An 11,067-nucleotide genomic window follows, 5' to 3' on the forward strand; every position below is an offset into this window, starting at 1 on the left:
AGCGTCTCGCCGCCATGGACGTGTCGCTGCTGCCTCGACACCGCCGCTCGTCAATCCAGCACAATCGGTGAGCTTCTTTCATCCTCCGATTCACATGCCGTCCACAAATTTCGGACGCGTGCCGCGAGATTTTTCTATACGCTGGTGCAAACCCGACTCGCGGTCTTGATCCGCCGCCCTAGCTGGACCTCCGAGCTCCGGTTCTCGGTCGGCCGGATTCTAGGGTTCCATCCACGCTTGCTCACCGCCGCGGCGTTCGAAATTGGCCATCCCCTGCCTGCGGATACTTTGGGGTGCTCGGAAGGAAATCTGACGCACTGATTTAGTAGCATTTAATTGCGATTAATGTCTGCCTAGGTCATCAGATCATTTTAGGGCGCGCGTCCCTAATCCCCTGCGTTTCCGTGTCTTATGTGTCAAGACAGGGGGCTGGAAAGGCTGATGTGCGTCCTCCTCTTCTCGGTGCCTTTTTGGTGCATTGCTGGGCACCAGCTCTGCTCTGCTCTGCTCTGCTCAGGTATTCTATTCATGCTCTCTTCTCAGGTATCCTTTTTCGTGCTTGGGTGCACGATTGGGCACACCTTGCTTTTGCTGTTCCGAATCTTTGGATCGCAACTTGTTTGATTCTGTGCTGTTTCAGGGTATAAATATGTGCGATTGTGTCTTTATATCATTCGTAATTAAGGGAAAAAAAGATTCGTATCCTTGACGACTTCATCAAAATTATCTTAGCCTTTGTTAGAGTCTGTGTGGTCATTTTTGGTGATCATCCTTTTGGGGGTTTGCATTCTGTTTGTTTGTTCCAGAGAATTTTTTTAGCTCATTTCGTTTCGAAGTTGTACAATGAACACCAGATTTATCATGTGTGTTGTGTGGTACTTTACAAAAATATCAAGTTTGCTCTTACTTCTTAATTGCTGGTGGAGTTGTAGAAGTATAGCTTTGGCAAAAAAAACCAGCAGAGTTTGTTTTCAGCATTATCAGCCGAACCGAGAACCCTTCGACTGTCTGATAATTGTTACTTAAATGCTACATTGCTTCATCAATGTTATGTTTGCCGTTGATAGAGTCTGTACGATCCTTTTTGGGAGCTTTGCATTCTAGTTGTATCAGAGAAAAATTGTTGCTATCTACCTCATTTTGCTTCGAAGTGGTAGGATGAACACCAGATTTATCATGTGTCGAACTTAAAAAAAATTTAAGTTTTGTCTTACTTCTTAATACTGGCTGGTGGAGTCATAAAAGTATTGCTGTGGCTAAAAAAACAGCAGAATTTGTTTTACCAGGGGAACTGAGAACTCTTTCGACTGTCTGATAATTGTTAACTGAAATGCTACATTGCTTTGTAAAACAAATGCTAGCTGTGCTCATTTGAAATCATTGATAAGATGTGGGTAAGCAATGCCAAAGTGGTAATAAGCAAGCTAACCCTCTGTTCAATCAACTTTTTTTCTAGTCCATACCACAGTATCCAAGATCCTTACTCTATTCAGGATTACAACATTCTTCTACTTTACATCATCTCGTATAGCAATATGGTCTACTTATCCATTATTTATTCCATGACTTTGTATCGGTCCATTTTTGCATTTACTCAAATTCTGGTGAGGATGCACGATATAACCATTAATGTTTCCAATGGAAGACACACTTAACCGACGCTTTTGCGGTTAAATTAAATATTCTTTAGTTCTTTCTGTCTGCAGATCTAAACATTGTACTACACTCTTATAAATATATAATTGTATGCTGGGGAATTGTTCTATTCTCCTTTTTTTTTTGCCTATGAATGCTTGAACATTGTATCTTTAGGTGCTGTTACGATGATATATGGGCATAAAAGTCTAATCTCCAGCATTGATTCGCTCTTTAAGGGTGATAATATAACACTTAAACTTGCATATCACCGATATGACCACTCCTCAAATGGCCTTCAATACATTTTCCAGCACTGGAATATCTCCTCATTTGTACTGATGCTGGTCCTGATTCAGATTTATAGTTACAAAACATGTGGGTGATAGTATAACACTTAAACTTGCATATCACCGATTTGCCCACCCCAGAAATGGCCTTCAATACAGCTTCAGCACTGGAATATCTCGTCATTTGTACTGATGCTGGTCCTGATTCAGGTTTATAGTTACAAAAAGATGTGTACACTGTACAACTTGAATTAGTTCTGATGTGTACACTTCACAACTTGAATTAATTCTAATATCATTAGTGCATTTAGATTTTAAACTACTCAAGTCTGTCATTATTCCTCATAAATTGAGTTGCTTAATCACACTGTTTCCTATGCAGATCTCATGTTCGTCGCCCACCTTTGTTATCCATAAAGAAACTAAGAAAAGTTGTTCTGTAGCATAAATGAAACATTTGAGGTGTGTGACCTGTGTTTCTATCTCCATACTTACTATTTGCTGATAGCTTATTACCTGTGCTTTCATCCCTAAAAGTTGCCAGTGAATTTTCATTTTACAGGTTTGTCATTTCAAGCATCAGACCAGGCTTTAATATATTATATAATATATATAGGATAAACCTGAGGTATGTAATTGAATTTTTTACATTAATCTTATTTTGGAATTGTGTTGTTTCACTTTGAATGCACAAAACTGGGAAATACTGAATAGGCTCATCATGTCTTTATTACATTGGCATCTCCATGTACTGTTAAGACGGTGGGTGATAATAATGAACCTAAACTGCATGTCCTTTCTCATTTCGTATGATGGAAGTTCACGGCTTTGTTTACTTGCCAGTGAACGATACCCCCTCCGTTTCATATAAGTTGTCGCTGATTTGTATGTGACACATTTTGTGTACAGATTCATCTAAATCTGCGACAACTAATATAGAACAGAGGGAGTGCTCTACATAGTTTATACAGCATTTTTATGTTGAAATTAGTAGCTTATGAACAACAAATCATATGTTTTCCTTTATCCCTCGGGCAATATTAGGAGTATTCATCAAATAATATGTAGTATCATTTTGAATTGTTTTCAAGATGCTCATCCAAGTGTTTGATCACACTGTTTCCTATGCACTATGCTCATCCAAATGATGTAAATTAGGCTGCACTATGCCATGTAACTGTTGTCATTGTCATCTAGCATTTGTCTCCCTAGTTTAATTTAAACACTTGTCGTGCAGTAGCAATATTATTTGATAGACAATAATATTATATTGGAACTCAGCTAACTTTTCAAGTTTTAATGCAGTAGTGCAAAGGATTCACAGAGGAAGTGCAAATATTATTTTGGGAGAGAATGGACAAAATCACTGGTTAGAAAGACAAGATTTCATTAACAACTTAAGGTCTAGAGAGGCCTCAGGCTCTGCTCATCACTCTCTCGCTCTCAGTATTTACATTTCACTACATTATGTACAGTCACCCCACGGTTGCCAGGCGCCCAAATTTGCCTGCACCACCAACAGATCCAATCTCATCCTTGCACCTGCCAGCAGCACCCATATCCACTCTGCCGCCACCACTGCCACCTCCACCACCACGACTCTTTCCTTTGCGTGGACTTGCACACTTCCTGCAGATGAACTTATCAGGAACTTCTTGAAAATCGCTGATCCCTGAGCACCTGGTGTGCTGCCAGACTCCACACACATCACATGCCATCATCCTCTCACCGTCATCGTCCTTGGCACCGCATGTACAGTCCACCGTCCAGTTCTCCAAACCCCTCTCCATCCTGAACTGTACAATTCTCCGGTGATCCCCAGTGCACCGTCCTCTCACCCTTACAAGCTGGCTTGAGCCAAGCACATGCTTCACAGGTGTTGTGTCACTTAAGTTTAGGAAGTCAGGGAGCTGTTCAGCCTGGAAGCTATGGAACATGAGGTACGTTTCTTGAAAGACCTTTGCAGCCTGGATTTTCAGTTGACCGAGGGTAGCACTTTCTGGTAAAATTAGAAGTTCCATCGGTGGTGCAGTGTAGTCCTTTGGATGATCAAGCAGTTCAATGGAGCAACTCACAGAAAGCAGGTTTGGGTTGAAAAGAGCTTCTGGAGCACTCTCATCATAGTGTTTGATGAACTGCTTGCAGTCCAGGATTTTTGCAGCTGCATTGTGTGATGATGCAACCACCACCTCTGGTTGTGAAGACAGCATCGTTTCAGGGTTCAGCAGAGCATCATAGAGGAATCGAAGATCGTGTACTAAATGCTCGACAGAGGGCCCAAACACAGTTCTGTCTACTGGGGACTGATTGGAGTATGTTTCCAGCCTGCTTGCCATGAAATACAAGTCAAGAGGATTGCCTAATGAAGTTCTGCGAAGTGGAGCAACATACTGGAAAAAAGGTTTACCTGTATTCAATTGCACTCGTCTCAGCATTGCAGCGGACAGCAATGAAATGGCCATCATCCATCAGTTTTCCTCGCAATCCTCGGAGGGAATAATCCAGCAGCTCCTGTGAATCAACAGCCTTGGATGCAGCTCCCCTGAGTGCACGCCAAGACACCCAGCGTCCTGTCTCGACAGCACGGAGAATCTTGAGCATTGCAGCTTCGGCTCGATCGACATCTTCTTTGTTCCACATGCAGAGCACATTGGATTCAACTACTCCATCCATCACTGGTTTTGACATCTCAGCATCCTTACGGGCTTGATGAAGCAGGTGCATTATGAACCGGAAGAGGTCCCTCACAGTCACAAGCTGTCGATCGGATAGGGCCCAATACAGAGCAATCGTGTTCTGTAATGGGGTCCTGATGGTGTTGCGATGTGAGAAGTACAGCGCCAGGTGTATGCCAGAGAGCACATCAACTGCCTGTTGGTAGGTGTCTGAGGTATGTGCAAAGCTACCAGCGCCAAACTTATATCCCCATTCACCGTACCACGGATGACCACTTGTGATGGCATGCAGAAGCCTGTAGTCCATTCCATGCTTCTTGGATATGTCCATGACAGTGACCTTCCTGCAAGTTGGCAAATGGCATTCTTAGTGTTGTGGCTGGATGGTTTTTGAATGATGGTAAAGGTTCATGTCACGCTAACTGCACCACTGTGTACCAACAGTAAAGCCGTTTACCTCACATGCAGCACATTGCAGAGGCGATCCCAGAAGCTCATTATGTCACGGCCAGTAAGAAGCCTTGACCCTCCTTCACGGCCATTTACCCTGAGAAGATGTCCATAGCCGTTTGCGTGAACAACTGCATGCAGCAAGTGTGAGGAATCATCCAGATGCAGGTATCCGCACTCTTCCAGCTCCTCGCCTTCCATGTCAAAGTTGCACAAGAGGCACCTGGAGAAGAAATTGCAGCCATGGTCAGGATACGTCGTAGCATCATCGAGCAGAAGAATAATTACATCCACAGCACACGGAATAGGTGGTCGGAACAGATTGTACAACCGAACTGCAAATCGAAAGCATGAACTGGAACAGGTTGGGGAGCTTTGCATGACGGGAAATCAACTGAGCATGCGATTCATTTCTTCGGTGGTATCTCCATATGTTACTACGGTTACACAGAAAGTAGTGTATGATTGTTCTGTCCAGAAATTAACAATGCTGGTTGCTCCCACCTTGATTCTGCAGCGGCCATGGGAGTCCCGCAGCGGAGGCAGCAGGTGCGTCGACGGCCAGCCATCTGGATGCTGTCGTTCTCGATGATGAAGTGGTACCGCTTCCCGCACACCGGGTGGCCGCTCCATCCTGCAACCGCAGACAGAGATGCATTAGAGAACCGAGATTACATCACCGTTGCTGTTTGATTGTAACAAATCCAAATCAGAGAACGTGAAAACGAACATGGACATTGTGGATTGAAAAGAGAAATAAAATTTGCATAAAATCTGTGGTTACAAAGAAAAAAAAAAACTTGAAAATCTGCAATGTCAGGCATTCAGTCACTCAAAAAATTAGCACACCGCCAAAACAATTAAAAATTGAAATCAATAAATAAAAAAAGAGAGGACGGAAGACATTATCTTAAGAACGTTTTCCGAAAGGAAAAAAACAATTTTATAAGGGAAAACAATGTTTGGAGGAAAAAAACAATGTTTCAAGGACAGGCAGAAAAAAACAAAACAAAAAAAGGGAAAGGAAAGCAACTCACCCACGACTCTGCACTGATCACAATAGACAGATCGCGATCTGAGCACATCCTCCTCCACGACGTTGAGCTCGACCCCGCATCCACCGCCACCGCCGCCGCCGTCGTCCTCCCCGTCGTCGCCGACCCTGAGCGAGACCCTCCACGTGAGCAGGTGCGGCGGGGCGGCGGCGGCCGCCGGCGAGAAGATGGAGGGGAGCGGCAGGAGCCGCGCGTGCCTGGCGAGGAACCCCCTGACCGCCTCCCGGAACGTGCCGGCCGCGCCGCCGTCCCTGGGCGCCGGGAACCCCGCAAAGGCCTCGACCCGTGTCCTCGCCTTCTTGAGCGGCCGGCCGTTCACAACCATCGCCCCTCGCGCCTCCGTCGGATCTCTGCAGATCTGGCAGATCCACCCCCGCCGGCGTCCTCCCTCGTCGTCGTCGGAGCAGATCGGAACGGAACCCGGGTTAGGGTTGGCGACGGCGGCGGCTCCGAGATAAAGAGGAGGGAGGCGATGGGGTCGATTCCTTCGAGGGGAAGCAGGGTCCCCTGCGCCCGGTCCTTGTACGCCGAGCGCGGCGCGGGGGTGGCCGGGCCCACTGGCAGGGAGAGGGTGTACGGTGGCACGGGTCCAGGCGGCTCGGGATGCGATCGGATGGGACGGGCTCGTCAGGTCGTGGCAGAGCGCTAACCAGGGTTGGGTGGGTGGTTGGGTTGGGTTGGGTTTCCGAAAGGATAGCGGCAGAAATGGGAGGGAATAAAGGCCCGGGGCACGATGGTCATTTCGTGGCCCCGGTTTCCGGAGAGGACGATTGCGAGGGGTGGTCGTGGCCCCACGCGGGTGGAATGACCGGAATGCCCCTGTTGGTCTTCGGGGCTCGCGCTTTTCTGGATCTGTTGGCTGCTGGGTGCGCTTTGTTGCAACCTACCACGTGGCGATGGCTTGACCAATGACATCGGAGAGGGGAAAAGGAGTGGTAGCATATGGTTGCGACAAACCATGTACTCGACTCAGTATTATAAATAAAAGAGTGGTACCATTTGGTTCCCACAGTTTGTGTTTAGCTGAAGAACTTTTTATTTGTTTAGCGTTTGATTTTAAATTATAAGACATGCTCTCGTAGCATAAAAACTAATCAAGTCATAATAAGTTACGATTTTCTCCTAGGAACTAATTATTGCATGCAATATGTCTTTCTCTTTGAATTAGTGCAATATTCTTTGTATGAGGATATCGAATGATAGTGATACCGTATCCGTATAAAATAGATTGATGGTGTCCTTGTCTTCAAAGGAAGATATAGAATCATTAACTATTTCAAAAAACATGGGCGTGTGGAGAGTGTACTTCGTGTTTCTCAAAGAACACAAATAAGGGGACCAATGTATTTTACTCATAGAGTCATAGTAGTGGCAAAAAATTCAAAATGATGATCTGTCCATCTCACGATGACCTATGTTTATAAAACATGTGTAATACTTATGCATTCTAATATAAGACATAATTTACTCAGCATTAGTGCTAATGTGAAGTATTTTGAAATTTGGTGTTGACATAAAAGAAGAGTGCATTAAACCAAATGTCACTTAACTTGATGGATGTGTGAACTATAGTCCCAAAACACTCAAATGGTTAAAGGGATATTTTACACTTGGTATTGATGTCATATATGGTCCAACAAAATACATGTAAGAAAAAGTTCCTGTCTATTTGATGGCCAATGGTGCGAGAATTTGTTCACATACATCGTAGGACATTGTAGAAGAAATCTCCGCTCGATGTGGCGTTTCATTTATGACCATCCTTCCCTTTTTGTTGTTGATTTTCTCGAGATGAAGAGATGTCTCAAAGGAGGTTGGTGGCTGGAAATTGATGATCATATGGTGGAGATGCAAGAGTTGGGCTAGTCATTTGGAAGAAATCAGCAGAGGGTGGAATGAGCTATGGATTTGGAGGGTTATTGTGACATCCCAACACTTAGGACTAAACAAGGGATAGAGTTAGAATTATGTGCATCTGCATTCATGCATTTGAAATTAAGGGGAAATTTTTCGCGCTCAAGAAGTGAGCATAGCTCACTTGGGTAGGAATGTGGATGTATAACATAGCCGTCTAGGTTCAAGTACCCAGGAACACAGATTTGAGTTCTTATTATTAAAAAATCATTGTAAGGTCTTCCCCTACATTATTCCTTTTAAAAAATCATGCTCAAAACAAAACCTCAAAGTGATCGGAATTCCTTTCTACTAGTGACTAGGGTTAGGTCATTAGTGGACTACGGTGGATTTCTACATGACCTTTGTTGAAGTTATGTGTTTTGAGGGAAGCAATTTGAATTCAATTCAAATTTTAAAACTACAAGTTCAAATTTGAACTCCAAATAAAATAAAGCTTGGATTTCAAATTATAAATTTCTAAATAACAACTACTAGCAAGAATAGAGAAAATACAACTTTATTAATAAAAAACAACATTACATGGTCTTTACAAAATTCATCATATTACAAGAATAAATAGTACAAGAATTAAACTAAGAAATAAAAAAGAAAATCTAAACTAAACCTAGCTACATTGTATTTTTTTCTTCTCTTCTCTTCTTACAAATTCCTACAAAATACCAAGAGGATAGCAAGCAAAATAAGTGGCAGTCAAAAATAATCATTCCAGGGTGATAAACATCACTTGGCCGACCCGATCCACAACATTTTAGGATCACAACAACCCAACAAGCTCACAGACAACTCACACAACCATGCGGATGCATTTGTTGTCAACCAAATGCAAGCTCTAGGAGGATATAAAAACTTCCATCATAACAGATTTGCACAATCAACCACATCCATCGACCAAGAACACCAATACATACAAGAACATGTCACTGTTCTAAACCCCCAGAGAATGAGGAGCTAGTTAAAATCATCCATAAATTATAGAACACCCCAAAATCCTAGCAAACACAAGAAGTATGATCATATAGCTGGAGCTCGGAAGAGCGAGCTCCAACAAAGGAAGAAAAGGTCATCAAGGCAAAAGATGATCAACATCACCAACTCATCAAGCACAATCATACTGCATCTAGGATCTGGAGTAAGGTATACCAACTCAAGGAATAGATCACTATGATGTATTTCCATAAGCACAAAAGCATCCAAATAAAATAGTTATCAAACATATGTTGTTTGATTGAGTTTGACATCATTTGGAAGTAAACCAACTAAAACTAGAAACTAAAGTGCCATAGAATTTAAAAATCACCAACTCTACTAGCTCAAGATGTACATGGACAAGCAAATATAAGACAAATCTCCATAAAATGATCATAACAGAATAGCATAGGATAGTCCTATAACTACTAGAGACACCAAGTTCAATCTAGTTAAACAAACCATCACCCTATTGGTTCCTAGCGAGAATAATACTTTTGTTTAACCCATCAAAGTTTCTAGGCATTTAACATGAGAATGCCACAGTGGCAATCAAGAAGATCACCTATTGTAACATAAATCAATATACTCAAGCCATTGGAATCCACTATTTATACCAAGCATAGTTTTCCAAAGCCTATGCCAACCAAATGGATCAGACCAATTGATGGCACATACAAGAAATCATCAAAGTTAATGTCCATCATTCTATATCTTCATCACGGGTAATTCAAACATTCTCTACCTCCCTCCCTTGATAAAGAATTAAGGAAGAGAAGGTAGAAAATGTCTAAACCTTGTCTGACACATCAATGGATCAAGTAACACAGTGATAATACATCTACAAGTAATAATGGAGAACCTTTAACACTTACACATATTCAACTAGAAAATAAACACAAAAATTAACCCTAGGCTAGAACCAGGAAATGAGAATTTAATATATTACACAACAGTTGATGCAATTGCATATGGCAGTAAACAAAGGCAACAATAACAATTAAGCCAAGCAATGCTAATACAAGCCAGAGGATTAGCCATCACAAAATATGATCACCAAGTTGAAGCAAATGAACAAATACATCAAACCCTAGAGATTTACAGACATGCATCAATAGCGTACAATTCAACTGATCACTAGAAGTAGCACAGGAGAACAAGTTAAAAAAACTCAAAGAACAAAACCTAAATGTAAACCCTAACCCTAGCAGCTAGGCTCAATGAGATGGACATGAGAGCAGAGGTGAGCAGAGAGAGGTGCTACGGAGATCAAAGGGGAGAAGGGTGATGCATGTAAAATGCATACATGAACTTTGCACTTTATTGCATCATATTACCACATATTTGAATCTTATATAATGTTATTCCCATGGCTTATGATGTTTTAGGGGATTTTCTAAACAACCCGCTCCTCCAGTTCTAATTCTGTTTGGCAAAAAATGCCACTTTTTAGTGTTTTCGACTTTCCAGGAGATACAAGACTCGAAAAAGGGCAAGGTCAGGGGCCACGCTTCGGAAATTTCAAGACGAACAAAATGAGCTAAAGTGGGCCACGAAGAGGTCAACAATCTAGTAAAGAGAGAGAGCGGTGCGGCGTACCCCTCTAGTCGCGCCACCAGGGCTCTTTCGGCCCTCGAGCATCCGTTTCGCCTCATCTTTTCGCGAACTGACTTGTTTTACCCTAAAAAGTACTATATATACGACCTCGGGGGTTTTCGTCGAGGCTACGTTGGTGTAGATCAAAACACACAGAAACAGAGAGTCAGCAGGCCGCCGCTGGCGGAGATCGGAGGGGGAAATGCTGTCGGAATCGCCTCCGGTGGACTCCACCCCCCTCCGGTGAGGGCATCAGCACCATATTCATCATCTTCAACAACATCTACATCAACTCTTCATCACCCCCCTCTATAATCTCTTGGCAAACATGATGTATGATGCAATATATTGTTTTCCCATGATCTATTGTATCTAGATGTTGATGTTTGAGTAGTGAATTGTTCATGGCAATTGTTATATAGTTTGTTGTTGGTTGCATACTCTTTTATTTGTTATCTTCTATGATGGTCTTACGTATTGATA

The 11,067-nt window shown here is 42.8% G+C and overlaps 1 long non-coding RNA gene across 2 annotated transcripts; it reads left to right on the forward strand.

Moving 5' to 3' along the window:
• The first annotated feature begins 478 nt into the window (after positions 1 to 478).
• Positions 479 to 5,691, forward strand: LOC124659334. 2 transcript variants are annotated; one of them, XR_006989543.1, is made up of 4 exons: positions 479 to 517; positions 2,308 to 2,387; positions 2,488 to 2,553; positions 3,231 to 5,691. It is a non-coding gene; the product is annotated as an uncharacterized LOC124659334 (long non-coding RNA). The 2 variants fall into 2 exon arrangements; XR_006989542.1 differs by lacking the exon at positions 479 to 517 and having other exon boundaries at positions 1,760 to 2,387.
• Positions 5,692 to 11,067: the final 5,376 nt, after the last annotated feature.

The sequence above is a fragment of the Lolium rigidum genome, chromosome 6, assembly GCF_022539505.1.
Source record: "Lolium rigidum isolate FL_2022 chromosome 6, APGP_CSIRO_Lrig_0.1, whole genome shotgun sequence".
Taxonomy (NCBI): Eukaryota; Viridiplantae; Streptophyta; class Magnoliopsida; order Poales; family Poaceae; genus Lolium; species Lolium rigidum.